The sequence below is a fragment of the Phocoena sinus genome, chromosome 6, assembly GCF_008692025.1.
Source record: "Phocoena sinus isolate mPhoSin1 chromosome 6, mPhoSin1.pri, whole genome shotgun sequence".
Classification (NCBI taxonomy): domain Eukaryota; kingdom Metazoa; phylum Chordata; class Mammalia; order Artiodactyla; family Phocoenidae; genus Phocoena; species Phocoena sinus.
In genome coordinates this window covers 3,699,861-3,717,556 of record NC_045768.1, presented here as the reverse complement: position 1 = coordinate 3,717,556, position 17,696 = coordinate 3,699,861, and positions in this window count along the sequence as shown.

Below are 17,696 nucleotides of genomic sequence, written 5' to 3'. Positions count from 1 at the left end.
CAACGGTCGGAGACAGACACTGGAGCTTGCGCATTCATGGGCCGGCAGTACATGTGGCTTCAGGCCAGCATCCAGACACAGAGCACGGTTTGAAATTCGGGAAGATAGAAAAGGGGTGACTGATACCCCTTCCTGCAGCTTAGACCTCTGCTGCTCTCGCCTGGTAACACCTTGAGTCTGAGCCTCTGCCCTTTGTCCACATTACGCACACATAAACGTGGCTGTTGTCATCGTCTTAGCCGGTGGCTCTGACCTTGGAGCACAGGCCCCGGGCTGGATCCCCGGGTCCAGCACCCTCCCGGCCACCGTGTGATGAACTGACCCAGGCCACACTCGTGGGCTGTCCCTGCTGACAGCTGGGGCCAGGCTGAAGTTCAGAGCTATTTCTGCAAAGGGTGACTTGGGACTTCCTCTCGGATCTCTTAAAAATAAAGGGGTTATCGTGGTCCTCAGGCTCTTTCCTCCACGTGAGGAACCCTGACATGATTTCTGGGGAAGAACTGCACCCCCCGAGCCTCCCTCAGCCCAGCGAGGACTTATCTCTGGGCTCAGTCGGGCAGCAGGAAGGGAGAGAAGCGACAACCGTGGCCAGCTCTTCCTGCCCCAGAAGCCCCTTTTGGGAGCAGCAGGGGATGTGGCCACTGACTCAGGGGCGTCAATCACCCCTCTTCCCCGGGGCTGCGGTTGCCCACCGGACTCCGGGGGGAATCAGAAATCAGGGGGGCAGAGAGCGTTCTGGGGAAGCCTTCAGCTCGTCCAGCCCAGCCTCTGCCCTGGGCCTCCCACTGCACCCAGCACGACCCTGTCTCTGTATGTGGCCCACGCCCTGCCCTGCAAAGCTGATGGGACGTCAGTCTCCACTAGATCACCAACTCTAGCAGAGGCTGGGAGACCCGCTCCTAGAGGTCAGGCCAGCCTGCAGGGAGAGTGAGGGCCGAGGAGGCAGAGGCTGTGGCATCCAGGGCCCAGGTGGGGCCCACCTCCCCCTCTGCAGCAGAGAGCGGCCCAGGGGCCAGCCCACCCACTCTGGTGATTCCTTCCCACCTTGCAGGCCCCAGGATTTTAGTCCCAAGAGAAGGCAACTCCTCTCAGTGTTTCCGAGGAGATAACCTCAAGGTTCTGTACAACAACCTGGGCATCCGCTCAGGGCTGGGCCCTGATGAAGCGAGACCCAAAAAGGGGACATCTAGGGGACTCTAGGAGGCTGAGAGGTCACCAAGCCCAACCCTGGGTCGGGGAAGTCTTCCTGGAGGAAGCAGACATCTGAAAGATGAAAAGAATTTTTTTTTTTTTTTTTAGGCCACAAGGCGTGTGGGATCTTAGTTTCCCAGCCAGAGGTCGAACCCCTGCCCCCTGCACTGGGAGCAAGGAGTCTTAACCACTGGACTGCCAGGGAAGTCCCATGATGAAAAGAATTTGATCTGTCAAAAGTGGAGAGGGTTGCCCCAAGCCAAGGAATGGCAGGTGCAAAGGCCCTAGGGAAACGTAAGGCCTCCATCTGCTCCCAGCTCCATTCCCAACCTGCTGGGGGCTATTGTGCCAGCCAGTGCCCTGTTGGGGCCACAGAGGCCAAAGTGTAGAGCGAGGGTGACCTAGAGGGGTCACAGGAGCCATCCTGGGACTCTCGGCGCCCAGTCACATTCACCACAGCTTGCTGTCGGCTCTCGCTGTCCCAGCCAGCCAGTCCCTGCTGGCTCAAGGATGCCCACCTGTGGCCGGCCCTCCTCTGGGAGGAAGGTTCAGGCCCCTGAGCTGAGCGAGCGCCCCCAGGGCATCTCTGCAGAAGCTAAGAATCTTAGCTGGAAACGGTTGCAGCTCGGGGTTTCCTCCCTGTCCGGCTCCCGCCCCTCAGCCCGTTATCACTGCCCTCCAGCTGCTTCACCCCACGGCCCCCTCCAACCACCTCCCCTGGATGACTCAGCAAATCTTCCCTCCCTGGGGGGAAAAACAAGGGTAAAAAAAAATCACAATGTCAGATTACAAAGCCCCAACTGTAGGACAGGCCCGTGGTGGGGAGATAAGGGTCCCGCTCGCCCTCAAAGCCCCTCTGGCAGATAAAGCTTCTAAAGCAGCAAAGGCTGCTGCAGGTGTGGGATGTGGAGGCCTGGTCTCGAGGAAGTCACGGAGGCATGCCATCGGGTGGCCAGAGGGCCCAGGGCCACCGCAGAGCGAGCCAGGCAAAGAGGAAGCACCCCGCCACAGCAGCAGCTGGACTTGGTGCTGCCGTCCCACCACACCGGGGAGGGAGAAAGAGAAGGGTGGGGACCTTCACAGAAAGTTCAGTTGGAGGATACCCACGGACGCCCTCCACCCCGGCGGGCCCTCTGCAGCTCGGCCTGCAGACCCTGCTCCGTGCACGCCCAGCCACGTGAGGAGGTGAGGGTGCCCGTCTTCTGCAGGCCCGGTGGAGGGAGCGGCGGGCCACTGCAGGGCTGGGAGCATCCTCCGAGGAGGGCGGGGGGAGGCCGAGGTCACCTCAGCCACGTCAGCCCCGGAGACCTCTCCAGCGGGAGTCCAGGCTTCCAGGCCAAAGTCGGGCCAGACCTGGAGCCCCACCCTGGGTCTCTGACTCCCTCTCAGGAGGCCTCTGGACATGGGAGGGGGCGGGGGACCGAGGCCACTGGCTTCCTCTACCAGTGAGGTCGGACAGATGGACCGATGACGGGTTTGAAGTTAGGGCTTGTGTGGGGCTCTGCCATCCTAGGCAAGTCATTTCTCTACTTCGGGCCCGACTGCCCGTCTGTAAAAGCGATCACAAAACCCGTGGCAGGGCTGTCCTGGGGAGTGAAGGTGCACATGCCAGACAGGAGCAACCCCCAGCTCTGACCTCCGCCTCCGAGGCTGGGGGTAGAGGTCAGCATCTGGCTTGGGGACAAATGCCCACACCGTGCTCGGCAGCCACACAGGGCCAAGGGTCCGACTACCTGGCAGCTTTCTGAGGTCATTTCTCAGGAAAGGGTGAGATGGCTGGAGTGAAACAGGTACTGGAGGGGACCTCCAGGCACAGGCTTGGGTCCAAAGGCCTTACGCCCCTTTAAGTCCTCCGAGCCGACTTGGAGCTCCTCAAGCCTTCGCTGTGCCTTTGAGGGAGTCCTCTTCTTCCTCTGGGCCTCAGTTTCCCAAGATGCAAAAGGGAGAGAGCTGTTCACGAGGGGTCTACCATCCCTACGTGCCACAAGTTTGCAAAATATCAACTGCTCACGGGGTGTGTGCTTGGCCCAAGGTGCTGAACAAGAAGCGAGGAAAGCCAGCGGGGTCACAGCAGCCAAAACGCAAGCAGCCCGTGTCCATCGAGAGACGGTGGATAAACAAAGTGTGATCTGTCCATACAATGGAGTATCTTTCAGCCTTAAAAAGGAAGGAAGTTCTGACACACGCTGCAGCATGGATGAACCGTGCGGACCTTATGCTACGTGAAACAAGACAGACACAAAGGGACAAATCTCATTTCTATGAGGGACCTAGAATGGTCAAATTCATAGAAATGGAAGTAGAATCGTGGGTGCCAGGGGCTGGGGGCGAGTTAGGGTTTAATGAGGACAGAGTTGCAGTTTTACAAGATGAAAAGAGCTGTGGGGATCGATGGTGGTGACGGTTACACAACAATGCAAATGGAATTAATACACTGAACTGGGCACCTAAAAATGGTGAAAATGGAAAATGGTATGTCATGTATATTTTAGCACCATAAAAAAAATTTTTTTTAAAAGCCGGTGGGTAGAGTGTAGTCTTAGTGTTTGTTGAACAAAGGCTTTGGAACCAGAGCCCAGCAGCAAACAGCTCGTGGTGCAGGTGACGAGACGGGCAGCAACGTCCTCCACCACCGAGGCCAGCCAGGCCAGGCACGCTCTGAATGGAGCAGGAAGGGACCTGGGGGCTGCGGGAGAGCTCAGGGAGAGGCCGCTTCCCTCCAGGACCAAGCAAGTGAGCACCCACGATGCAGCTGCGCCAGAATCCCAGTGTCCTCCTCTTCCTCCCAGAGGGGATTTGCTGGCCTCAGGGTCTCCCAGAAAGCTGTTCCCTCTGCCTGAAAGGTGGTTCCCTCAATTCTTCACCAGGCTCGTTCCTTCTTCATTCTAGTTTCAACCCACATGCACCTTCCAAGAAGGCCTGGCTTCGTGCGGGACAGACTCTCACAGCCCTCAGTGATTCTCCTCTCTGACATTGATCATAATTGTCATCAAATAACCATTTGTGCCATTGTCTGAACACAACCCGTGAAGGTCTCCCCTGCTTCCCCTGCATCTAGCAAGTAAATATTTTTCAATGGATGGATGGGTGGATGGATGGGCAAACAAAATAACGGGCCTGTCCCCCCCCCACACACCCCAAGGGGCTGGTGCATGGTGAGGTCCCAGGACTGGGGTGGGGGGCTGTGACTTGGGGTCAGGAAGCCCCGGTCAGTCCTACCTGAGCTGCATGGACTTCCCGGCCATTAGCGAACGGATGTGAGACCCTGCCGCAGGGAGAGAGCCCCACTACCCATCGGGAGGACCAGCCCTCAATGTGATCCGATCGTCTTGGAAGACCCATCCCAAAGCGGACCCTGCATGCGCACGGAGGACTTCCCGTGTAAATAGCTGCTGCTATGTATCCCTGTTTTACAGCCGTGGAAACCAAGGCGTAGGCTTGTCCATAGCTTGGCTGAATTTTAAGGGACCTCTGCCCAGAGGCTTTTTAATCCGAAAGTAAGCCCTGCCCCAAGGATCGGGGATTCAGTCCCGGCTCCGTGGCCCGCTCTCCTCCCGACACCCACACCCCCAGTCCTGGGTACCGAGGTGGCATCCCTGTGCTGGGCAGACCGCGAGGGGTCGAGCCCGGAACGCTGGCGGTAGCATCCAGGACCGCAGCGCCCCTTCCCTCCCTCTTCCCCTCCCTCTTCTCCCCCTCCTCCTCCCCACTCCCCCCTTCCCCCCTTTCTCGCCCACCTCCTCTCCCTCCCCATCTCCCTCCCCCTCTTCCAAGCGTCAGGTGGGGCCGTAGCCCTGGCTAGTCCTGAGGCCGGAAATGCTGAATTATTAGGGTCGTTCATCCCTTTCCCGCGGGGACCCGGGCGGGGTCCTTGCGGAGTCGGGAGGGCACGGCGCCCCCTGGTGGCCGCGCCCGCAGGGGGCGGCGCAGGGCGGGAGCGCGCGGGACTCGCGGCGTGGTTCCGCTTTCGCTCCCTGACGATCTCATTCATTAGTCGCCCTCTGCCTGTCTGTGAAAGGCGCCGGGAAACGGGCCAAAGAGACCCCACCAACCACAAGCAATCGGGCGGGGGTGGGGGGTTCGGGGTAGTGGGCACCACGTGTGCCGTGTACAGGGGCCTCTCCAAAGTGGGAGACGGACACCTGTTCTCAGAGGTCGCCCTGAGAAGAAGGGGAGGGCGGGGGCAAAATCACGGAGGCTCTGGGGGGCCCCTGGAGCCGCAGGGTTAGGAATTGGGGGCGGGGGGGGTAGGGGGCAAAATGGATGTGGTTTGGAGAGTCTGGGGGAGCAGGACCCCAAGAATCTCTGTTAAAGGTTTTGGGGTCCCCGCCTCCCTCAACCCCAGCAATGAGCACCAAGACTCACTGAGCGAGGAGCGCCCCCTGGCTTCTGCGGTGCGGCAAGGCAGGCACCAAGCCCTGCAAAGGCGGTGAAGCCGGGGAAATGGGGAGGTGGAGGTGCCCAAGGCGGTCAGGGCTGGAGGATGGCCTGAGGCCCCACAGGTCCCTGTGACCCTCACACAGCCTGGCCTCGTGGGGGGTGGGGAAGGAGAGATCCTATAGGGTTGTGGCCCCAATGGGAGGACCTTTGGTGCCTTCTGACAAAATCACAGATGTACATGCCCTTTGAGCCAACAGTATCTTACCGATATCTGCCCATGTGTTAAGTGACACACAACAGTGATTCATTGCTACCTTGTATTTGCAAAAGGTTGGAAACAACCTAAGTATCCCTCAAAGAGGGCTGGTTAAATAAATCATGGTCCAACCATATAGTGGAACACAGCGCATCTGTTCAAAGAAATGAGGAAGTGCCATGTGAATTGATACGGACTAATTTCCATGACGTATCGTCACGTGAAAAAGGCGGGTATGGAAGGAGTGTATAGTAAGCGATCATTTGTCGTCAATTCATTTAGAGTTGACTTTTTTTTTTTCTTGGCCACACTGTATGGCTTGCGGGATCTTAGTTTCCCGACCCAGGGATCGAACCCGTGCCCCCTGTAGTGGAAGCACAGAATCCTAACATAAAGCAAGTCCCCCAACATTTCAAAAGGGTTGAAATCATACAAAATATGTTCTCTGACTACGGTGGAATTAAGCTAGAAGTCAATAACAGAAAAGACAATTTTTAAATTCCCCAGTTTGGGGATATCAAGCAATACACTTCTAAATAACCCTTGGGGGCTTCCCTGGTGATGCAGTGGTTAAGAATCTGCCTGTCAACGCAGGGGACATGGGTTCGATCCCTGGTCCGGGAAGATCCCACATGCCACGGAGCAACGAAGCCCGTGCGCCACAACTACTGAGCCTGCGCTCTAGAGCCCGCGAGCCACAGCTACTGAGCTCACACGCCACAACTACTGAAGCCAGCGCGCCTAGAGTCTGTGCTCCACAACAAGAGAAGGCACCGCAATGAGAAGCCTGTGCACCGCAACGAAGAGTAGTGCGCGCTCGCCACAACTAGAGAAAGCCTGCGTGCAGCAACGAGGACCCAACACAGCCAAAAATAACAAATAAATAAATAAATAACCCTTGGTATAGGTGCTACAGACATTTAAAAGACCCTAAGAGAAGTTTCAATTTCAGTTAGGATGTAGCAAGTTGTGAAGGACAATTGCCTCCACCATAACAATGAAAAAATTGCAGACAGCTCCAAGATTTGGGGGACTTGATGCTTACACAATTTTAGGGTCGTTCTTTAGGCCAAAGAAAACAAAATTAAGAATAAAAAATAGGTATCCAAGCAAATAGCTATGTGGGACGAGAGAAGAAATCCTAACAAATGATAAATATTTTAAAAAATAAAAAAGAACCCAAAACAAAAACAAACCGAAAAAAAGTAAAAAAGAAATTTAAAAGGACGATAAAAAGAAAGAAAAAATTTAAAATCCAGAAAACTACGTATGTGAATTAACTGTCGGACCTCTCTTTACGTACCTTTCCCCTACATTTTTCTGGGTCCACACTCTTTGCTTGCCTCCTCTTACAACAATGACGTTGTAATATTTTCTACGGAGAGAATGGAAATTCTTTAGCACGGTTGATCAAAATGTATGTAGCTTTTGGGGGCTTCCCTGGTGGCGCATTGGTTAAGAATCCGCCTGCCAATGCAGGGGACACGAGTTCGAGCCCTGGTCCGGGAAGATCCCACGTGCTGCAGAGTAACAAAGCCCGTTCACCACAACTACTGAGTCTGCGCTCTAGAGCCCGCGAGCCACAACTACTGAGCCTGTGTGCCACAACTACCGAAGCCCGCGCGCCTAGAGCCCGTGCTCTGCAAAAAGACAAGCCACGGCGATGAGAAGCCCGCGCACCGCGACGAAGAGTAGCCCCCATTCACTGCACCTAGAGAAAGCCCGCGCGCAGCAACGAAGACCCAGTGCAGCCAAAAAATAGATAAATAAAATAAATAATTTTTTAAGTGGCTTTTGTTACCTCTAGTTAAGAACTGTTTTTTCAGCTTCATAACCTATGATTGAGGATCCTGAGGTAAGATTTGGTCAAATATGTTTAGGGAGCATGAAATATGCCACTTTGACCCCAGATGTGCGGCTATCTGAGGTGCTGCTACAGAGCTGGGCCCTGCACAGAACTCTGATAAATCCTATTTTGTGTGAACTTCATCAAAAACAAAAACGTATGCTGCATTTATACCTTTATACTTTGCATTATCACATCTATTCCTGATGGGAGAGAACTTCCATTTTCACTGTTGATGAGAACCAAATCTTCTGCTTACAATTTTTTTTAAAAAATTGTGGTGAAAAACACATAAAATTTACCATCTTCACCATTTTTTAGCGCATAGTTTGATGGTCTTAAGTACATTCACGTTCCCGTGCAACCATCACCACCATCCATCTCCGGAACTTTTCCATCTTGCAAACTGAAACTCTACATCCGTTAAACACTAACTCCCTATTCCCCCTTCCCCAGCCCCTGACAACCAACCTTCTACTTTCTGTCTCTATGGATTTGATTTCTCTAGGTCCCTCATATAAGTGGGATTATACAGTATTTGTCTTTTTGTGACTGGTTTATTTCACTTAGCAGCATATCCTCAAGGTTCATCCATGTTGTAGCATACGTCAGAATTTTCTTCTTCTTTTTTAAAAGTTAATTAATTAATTAATTTTTGGCTACATTGGGTCTTTGTTGCTGCGCGCGGGCTTTCTCTAGTTGCAGCGAGCGGGGGCTACTCCTTCGCCGCGGTGCACGGGCTCATTGCAGTGGCTTCTCTTGTTGCAGAGCATGGGCTGTAGGCACACGGGCTTCAGTAGTTGTGGCACACAGGCTCAGAACGCAGGCTTCAGTAGCTGTGGCGCACGGGCTCAGCTGCTCCACGGCATGTGGGATCTTCCTGGACCAGGGCTTGAAGCCGTGTCCCCTGCATTGGCAGGCGGATTCTTAACCACTGCACCACCAGAGAAGTCCCATAATTTTCTTCTTTTTTAAGGCTGAATCATATTCCATTGTATGAACGGACTGTATTTGTTTATCCATTCATCTGCTGAAGGACACTTGGGTTGCTTCTGCCATTTGGCTATTGTGAGTAATGCTGCTATGAACATGGGTGTACAGATGTGTCTTTGAGACCCTGCTTTTAATTATGTTGGATGTGTACCCAGCAGTGGAATTGCTGGACCATATGGCCATCCTATTTTTAATTTTTGAGGAACTGCCATACTGTCTTCCACAGTGGCTGCACCATTTTACACTCCTCTGCTTACAGCTTTACACGTCTGCAGGATGGAGGGATTTTCCATAGACAGGCCTCTGGCTCTGGCTGCTATACTGTCTTTGGCCGTGGACCTTCACATCACACCACCAGCAAACCGTCACAGAAGGCGGTAAGAGGGTATTTCTGGAAGCCATTCTTACGTGGGTTGGCCACCAATAACTTACCTGTCACAGAACTGACTACATTCTCAAACTAAAAACAGAAGTATGACCCAAAACTTCCACTCCTGGGTATATATCTGAAAAAAACAAGAACACTAATTCAAAAAGATACATACACCCCAATGTATATAGAATCATTATTTACAATTGCCAAGATATGGAAGTAAACTAAGTGTCCATCAACAAACAAACAAATATATATATATATATATATATATATATATACACACAATGGAATACTACTCAGCCATAACAAAGAATGAAATTTTGCCATTTGCAACAACATGGATGGATTTGGAGGGCATTATGCTAAGTGAAATAAGTCAGACAGAGAAAGACAAATACTGTATGATATCACTTATATGTGGAACCAAAAAGTCCCATCAGACTAAAGAATATAACGAAAAAGAAGCAGACTCACAGATGTAGAGAACAAACTAGTGGTTACCAGTGGGGAGAGGGAAAGAGGGAGGGGCAACGTAGAGGTACGGGATTAGGAAGTACAAACTACTCTATATAAAATAAATAAGGTTGAGAGTCCGCCTGCCGATGCAGGGGACACGGATTCGTGCCCCGGTCCGGGAGGATCCCACATGCCACGGAGCGGCTGGGCCCATGAGCCATGGCCGCTGAGCCTGTGCTCCGCGACGGGAGAGGCCGCCACAGTGAGAGGCCCGCGTACCGCAAAAAAAAAAAAAAAAAAAAAAGCCACAAGGATATATTGTACGACATGGGGACTATAGCCAATATTTCATAATAACTATAAATGAAGTATAACCTTTAAAAATTGTGAATCACTATATTGTACACCTGTAACTTACATAAGATTTTATATCAACTATATTTCAAAAAAATAATATATATAATAAAAAAACAGAAGAGGAGAGAGACACAGACACAGAGGGGAGAATCCTTTGAAGATACAGATACACAGAGGGAAGATAGCCCCGGGCGCATGCAGGCAGAGACTGGAGTGATGTATCTACATACAACCAAGCAATGCCAAAGACTGCTGGCCGCTCCAGAAGCCGAAAGAAAGGCATGGAACAGGTTCTCCCCCGGAGGCTTCTGAGAAAGCCCGGCCCTGCCAATAGCTTGATCTCGGACTTCTAGCCCCCAAACCGTAGGAGAATAAATTTCTATTGTTCTAAGACCCCCAAAAGTGACTACAGATCAGGCACATATATTCCACTCAGTCGAAACGGAATGTACTCCCAGTGTGACTTCCCCTGAATCAAGCCTCCCAGAAATGCCAGTGACCACTTCAATGCCTCCCAACGCAAGGGGAAGTGTGACAGGAGGGCAGGTTAGATGGAAAGAGACAGCAGTCTTAACCAACGGCAGTTAAAATATCTTACCTTTTCCCTTTTTATAAAGACATCTGCCCGTGTGAACACAACGCCAAGGGGCCTTGAAGGAAGGTACCTGCAACTGAGGAAGCCTGATGCTTAAATTTTATTAGCTGCGTTGAAATTTGCCTCTGCCTCTCACATTTTTGAAAATATTTAACTAGGCCACAAAAACTCTATTTACGAACAGTCTTTGACGTTCAGCCTTGTAGATATTTAGTTTAATTTTGCTTTGGAGCCAGTTGACTAGGAAGACGGATGTCCTCTGGAACAGTGTGTCCCACTTGGAAGTAAAATGCAAACGGAAACCTCTCTGTAAACCCCATCCTCCACGTTCCCATCATTTGCATCGCAGCGGCGGGGCTGTGTGAGAGGATGACTGGGCCTGAGCGGGCTGGTACCTGTGCAGCCGGGGAGAGGGGTGGCCACGCTCCCCCGCGGTCGGACTTGAGAGGGAGCTGGCTGCTGACCCCAGCACAGACTTCTTAGGAGGCCCCTGGTCCGTTTCCCTTCCTCTGCGGCCACTTTGCCCTTTCTTCCAGGGTGTCATAGGCGTAGCGTGACCACCAGGTGGCGGTGTTTGCCTACGTGGACGCTCTGTTGCCACCTCGTGGCCGAAAGTGAACACTACGCCTTCTGTCCCGTTCTAAGGGCGCAGCGAGAATCCAGTTCCGGCTGGGGAGTGTTAAACCCCTCACTGTGTGCTCCATGGACTAACCCAGCGGCCCAGGAAGAAATATTCAGATTCTGGGGCCCAAAGGAAACATTTTCCAAAACCCTCCTTGCCCTCGGTTAATAGAGGATCAATAACCCCCCCATCCCAGGTACCATTCCCCCCCGACACACACACAAAGAATGGGCTCGCCGGCCAGGATTCAGTATTCAGACCCTGGACCGGAGTCAGATGCGGGAGTTGTGGGTTAGAGGGGTGTCAGGCTGCTTCCCCACCCCGCTCCATGGGATTCGGCCTTACCAATCAGCCAGCAGCCCCTTTCCAACGCCCTGGGGTACCTCTGCAGATAAGACAGCTATGTGTCCTCAATCAGGGAGCGGGGACTGGGACGCTGGGACAGTCCAGGGGCGGGAACAGAGGATAGGAAGATGTCGAGGGTGCCGGCCACTGCACCCACCACTCCCAAACCGGGGTCCCCAGATACCCAGGGAGGATCTGAGCCTGTGCAGACTTGGTGGAGAGCTCACCTTGTGACTCTCTGGGGTCTGGTGGAGTGGGGTGGGGTGTGCTGGGGAAACACGCTGCAGGACCCATTGCAGGAAAAGACAACGTAGACTGGACTTTGTTTCTCCCCTGCAGTCTCATTGCCTGGTGTTGTATTACGTATTGATTTGCTTCCTTTCTTGCTGTCTGTCTCAGCTGATCTGCCCATCTCACGGTCTCCCCCGCTGGTCATCGGTGCCTGGCACAGGGTCCCGCACACGGAGGTTGCCCAGCGAGCCTTTGTGAAACACCTCTTGCTGCCATTCAACCACCTAGGCCATGCACGGGGCCTTCAACACTCAGAGAGAGAGCCTCCAGCCTGGGAATGGGGGTCTCTTTCTCTCTCTCTCTCTCTCTTTTTTGAAAAATTAATTTTCATTGGAGTATAGTTGATTTACAGCGTTGTGTTAGTTTCTGCTGACGGCAAAGTGAATCAGTTATACATCTGCATATATCCACTCTTTTTTAGATTCTTTTCCCATACAGGTCATTACAGCGTATTGAGCAGAGTTCAGAATGCTGTACAGTAGGTTCTTATTAGTTCTCTATTTCATATATAGTAGTGTGTATATGTCAATCCCAATCTCCCAGTTTATCTCTCCACCACGTTCCCCCCTGGTAGCCATAAGTTTGTTTTCTGCATCTGTGACTCTAATTTCTGTTTTGTAAATAAGTTCATTTGTGCCATTTTTTTAGATTCTGCATATAAGTGATATCATATAATATTTGTCCTTCTCTGTCCGACTTACTTCACTTAGTATGATAATCTCTAGGTCCATCCATGTCACTGCAAATGGCGTTATTTCATTCTTTTTTATGGCTGAGTAGTATTCCATCGTATATTTGTACCACATCTTTATCCATTCATCCGTCAATGGACATTGAGGTTGCATCCATGTCCTGGCTATTTTAAATAGTGCTGCAGTGAACAGGGGGGTCTCTGATTTCATGAAAGGGGTGAGGGATGACGGCGAGGCCTGCCATGCAGTGAATGACTTCCGGTAACTCGAGAGAGCAGTGATAAATGGAATATTTATAAATGGAATATTTCCTGCCATATCAATAAACAAAGGATGTCACAGTCACCAATGATTGCAGCCCTCCAACGTGAGCTGGTGAGCCCTGAGGAAACGCAGGGCTGAAAAGAATACCTGCCATCTAGCAGCCGTCCGTACTGCAGCCACTCCCTGCGGTGAGCGCTGAGGAAACTCAGGATGTGAAAATACAGGCTCCAGATAGCTGAGGTTCACGTCAATCAAGGAATGATTTCAGTGAGCCCAGACTCTTGCATCTTCCCATATATAGAAAAGCGCTAACTTCCTTAACTTGAGATATCTGGTTTTCTTTAACTAACAATAATCCTTTGACAGTTCCCCACTACCTGCCCTTTGTTGCAAAACTCCAGTATATCCCGGCCCCTCCCCTGGCCCCCTCGGAGCAGTTTCTCAGAGCCATCTGAAACGCTGTCTCCCGGGCTGCAGTCCTCATTTTGCCCCCAATAAAACTTAACTCGCAACTCTCACGTTGCGCATACATATTTTTAAAGTCAACAGCAGAAAAACTGCCCCACTCGTGACAGAAAGTGTCACGACTCAAAAATGAATCTTGAAAATGCTTTAAAACCCAATGACTCTGTCCTCCTGTACGAGTTTCCTGTGGCTGCCGTAATAAATGACCACAAACTAGGTGGCTTAAAACCCGAGAGAAATGTATTCTCACAGCTCTGGAGGGCAGAAGTCCGAAATCCAGGTGTCAGCAGGGCCGGGCTCCCTCTGAAGGCTGGAGGGGAGGGTCCGTCCTGCCTTGTCCAGTGCACCTGGCGGCTGCCAGCAACCCTTGACTAGTGACCACATGACTTCAATCTCTGCCTCTGTGATCACAAGGCCTCCTCTTCTCTGTGTGTCCAATCTCCTTTGCCTTTCTCTCCTAAGGACGTTTGTCACTGGGTTTAGGGCCCAGCTGGGTAATCCAGGAAGATCCCATTATCTCAAAATCCTTATAGCTTAATCGCTCTGCAAAGCCCCTTCTTCCAAATAAGGTCACATTCGCAGATCTCAGGGATTAAGATGAGGGCGTGTCCTAGGGACCCCCGTTCAGCACACGACACCCCCTTAGGCTGCCTTTTTTCTCAGCACATATAATACACAGCATGCCAGGTGTGAGAACTACGTACGTGTTTATTACCTGTCTCCTTTCTTGCGGAGGGACCTACTGCCTGGTGCATGGTGGAGACTCAGAAGGTTTTTGTTGAATGATTGATGAATGAAACTAACGTTTGGCTTCGTATTTGACTACACTGAGTCCTGTCTTACAATCCCAAGATAGAAATAACCTGTTTCGCCTTGATGATGAGAGCTTTATATATCTAATACCTCCTACCCCCGCATTCCTCCCCAGCACTCACGCGTGCCATGTGAAAGAAAACATTGAAGCAGGCATAACCTTTCAAACCGTGTGGGCCAGTCTCCAGACACCCCAGTGAGGACCAGTGGGTGAAGCAGGCCGTCCCCGCCGAGGGCAAGGCAGAAACCCCACTTGGGGTGGCCAGACTCAAAGCTTCGAGATGGCAAAGCTCTCGCAAGGCTTAGACGGATGCCAAGATTCAGCCTGAGACCCAAGAGGAGAGAGCCGGCTCCTCTGCCTGTCGCCGCGGAGGGTCTCTGAGCCGGGGAAGGGCAGCTCAGCCACCACAGTGGACAGTGGAAGGCGCACCCTTCGGTGTCTCGTGCCGGGGTCCCCACCTTCTCCTGAGCAGCAAACACTGGTCACCAACGCCCAGGTCTCTTTTGGCGGTTGCATCTCTCCTGGGTGGGAGTGGTATGCACCAGCCGCCCCTGGCCCCCACCCCAATCCAGACCACAGGAGGTGGCGAGAGCTGCAGAGACCCCAAGCCCTTCTATCCAAAGGGATGAAAACTCCCACTGCAGGAGGACGAGGGTGGGGAAGGATGCCCGGAAACCGGGCAGGGAAAGACCCCCTCACTGTGCAAATATTAAGTGTCATTGTTACCTGCTCCCAATGCTGTGATGTTTGGGGAAAGTCCCAGCTGCTTCTTTAACTGGGTTCCTGAACCTTCCTGGCCTCCCTTTCCTCCCAGCCCGGCCTCACCGCCCTACTCCTGTCTCTGACCTCACCACCTTGGATCCCAGGTAGGACAAAGTCTTTGCCCTCAGGAAACTGCAGCTCTGGTGGAAGAGAAATAACAAAGAAATAAAACAGCGCTGCAGGGCTTCCCTGGTGGCGCAGTGGTTGGGAGTCCGCCTGTCGATGCAGGGGACGCGGGTTCGTGCCCTGGTCCGGGAGGATCCCGCGTGCCGCGGAGCGGCTGGGCCCGTGAGCCATGGCCACTGAGCCTGCGCGTCCGCAGCGGGAGAGGCCGCAGCGGTGAGGGGCCCGTATACCGCAAAAAAAAAAAAAAAAAAAAACAGCACTGCAGATTGTGTGACAGGACGAGTTTGGATGCCAGAGGCGCAGAGGGTGACACCAAACTCTCCACGCAAGGTGACCTCTACATGGAACCCTGAAGGATGCTGAGGGGTCAGCCAAGTGGTGGGATGGGAATTGGTGGGGGAGTCACTGGAGACAAAGCCAGAGTGAGAGCTCATCTTAGAGAGATCACTCTTGCTTCCATAAGAACAGATTAGAGCAGACAAAACTAAAAAGGATCATTGGATTGGGGGCTAGAGGTTGGTCAGGACCTCAGTGGACACCCTAAGGCTGTGGGTAGTTTAGAATCAGCTTTGCAGGTTCAGAAACTCAATTCCTTTCATACCCAGAGGTAAGAGTGTCATATTTAGCAAATAAAAATATACGTAGCTAAGTTGGAATTTCAGATAAATAACGAACAAATAATTATTATAAGTATGTCCCCAACATTATGTATGTATCCAATCTAATTTAACTGTGTATCCAATATTTCATCAGTCACTCTACCAACAGTGCCAGCCCTCAGGACTGACTCATGTGTACCAAACTCACAGGGGGATGATATAAACACACCAATTTATTAATTTACAATTGTGGGCAGGGGTAAAAATATACTTCTGTTATTCAGATTCTCCTTTCTGGAAAATTAAACCAACCCAGAATACCATTTGCTGAGCATGGAATGACAGCAAAGGACATGAGAAGTTTAAAAGGACATTTCATCTCAAGGCATGGAAAAGCCTGGAGAATTATCCTGGCCTCACAGCATAGAATCTTCTTTGATGGTAGAATATGCAAGTTCCCACAGGAGAAGGCCGGTCAGGGACTGCTAAGCCTTCATGTCCGGCCTCCTCTGGCCCGTCCTCCACGTGCTCTCAGAGGGGCTTTCTTTTCAAAGTCTCGGGGCTCCCAGCCAATGACATATATCTCACACTCAGATTACACACTTTTCTTTTAAAAATGTATTTCATGGTCTTTGCATGCATTTATTTGGCCTTCTTAAATCCATCTAGAATAATGAGGTAATCTCGATTCAGAAATCACTTCGGAAACTTGGGGTACCCATATCCAAGGGGTCCCTTGCTCTTACTGATATTTATCCCATGACATCCTCAAATCCGATCCCTTCTTTCCTTTTTTTTTTTTTTTTTAGTTGTGACATGCATGCAGGATCTAGTTCCCCAACCAGTGCTTGAACCCAGGCCCCCTGCATCGGGAGTGCGGAGTCTTAACCACTGGACCACCAGGGAAGTCCCTAGTCCCTTCTTTCCATCCTCACTGCCACTTCCCTGACCCCAGGCAGCATCTCTTACGTGGATGATGCAGCCTCTCTGTTGGTTTATCTGAATCCGCTTTTGCCTTTTCTGGTCTATTCTCTATACAACAGCCACAGTCTTTTAAATGCATAAATCAGATTCTGGCACTCCCTGCATAAAACCCTTCAAAGGCTCTCTATCGCACTCAGAAAAAGCCCATCCGTTAGGTACATCCTTTTTAGGTCTGGCCTATGTCGACCTCTGACCCTTCATCTCCCCCTACTTCACTCCCTATAGTTTTGTTCCTGGTGAATTTAAGGTTCTTTTTTCATCACGAAAGAATTCAGAGACGAAGCAGGGAGGTTAAGAAAGTAAAGTGAGAATTTATTTAAGCAAGAATACCGTCTCAGAGGGACAGCGAGCAGACAAGAGCTGCTGCCCGGGGTTTCTTTGGCAAGCCAGTTATGAAGGGCACACAAAGGAAGGGGCGGAATATTCACTGGGGAAGGAGGAGTTCGGGGTTCGTACTCCCTGATTTTCATCCCAGCTCCACCTTCCCGAGGGTAGGAGGGATTTTTGTCCTTATTTAGCTTAGATGAGAATTGTCATGGCGTCGGTGCATGATGGGTACTTCTGTGAGGCTAATTTTATTGTAATGAGGGCATAATGAGCAACAGGTTACATTTGGACGCAAGAGATTCCCGCCTTTCCTCATCTTTCTTTGTATGCTTCCAGGACACTTATCACTCAGAATGTGTGGTTTCCTGTCAGTCTGGAGGTTCCTGTTTTTCTTTGTCTGCCCACGGACCCCCTGCCACCTGGCCCCTGCCCTTCTTTCTCTTCTCATACCTAGCTACCTGCCTGCTGTTAACAGTTTTGCCTTCCGTCATTTCCTAGAATGGCCCCGGTCCCTCCTTTTAGGGTCTTCCACAGCCGCTCACTTAATGCTTCTCTCCTGTTAGGTTCTGGGTAGTGCCCAGCACACAGCAGGCGCTAAATAACTGTCTAAGAAACGAAGGACAGACACCCGCATTCTGCCCCGAGCTCTCACCGGGGGAGGGGGGCGCTCCCGGTTTTCCGTGTGTGAAGGTGGGCGAGCATTCAAAGCACAACTCCCAGGAGTTCCCTGATCGTCTAGTGGTTAGGATTCCGGGCTTTCGCTGCCCAGCTGCGGGGGGTTCAATCTCAGGTCGGGGAACTGAGATCCCGCACAGGCCGCGGCGTGGCCAAAAAAAAAAAAAAAAACAGATTCAAAGTGAAATTCCCTTGCGCTCCCCATTTCCAGATTAAACTCCTCCTGGCCTCCGTTCTGGGGCGGCCAGCAGGAGTGGGGGGGAGGGGCGAGCCCCCAAGA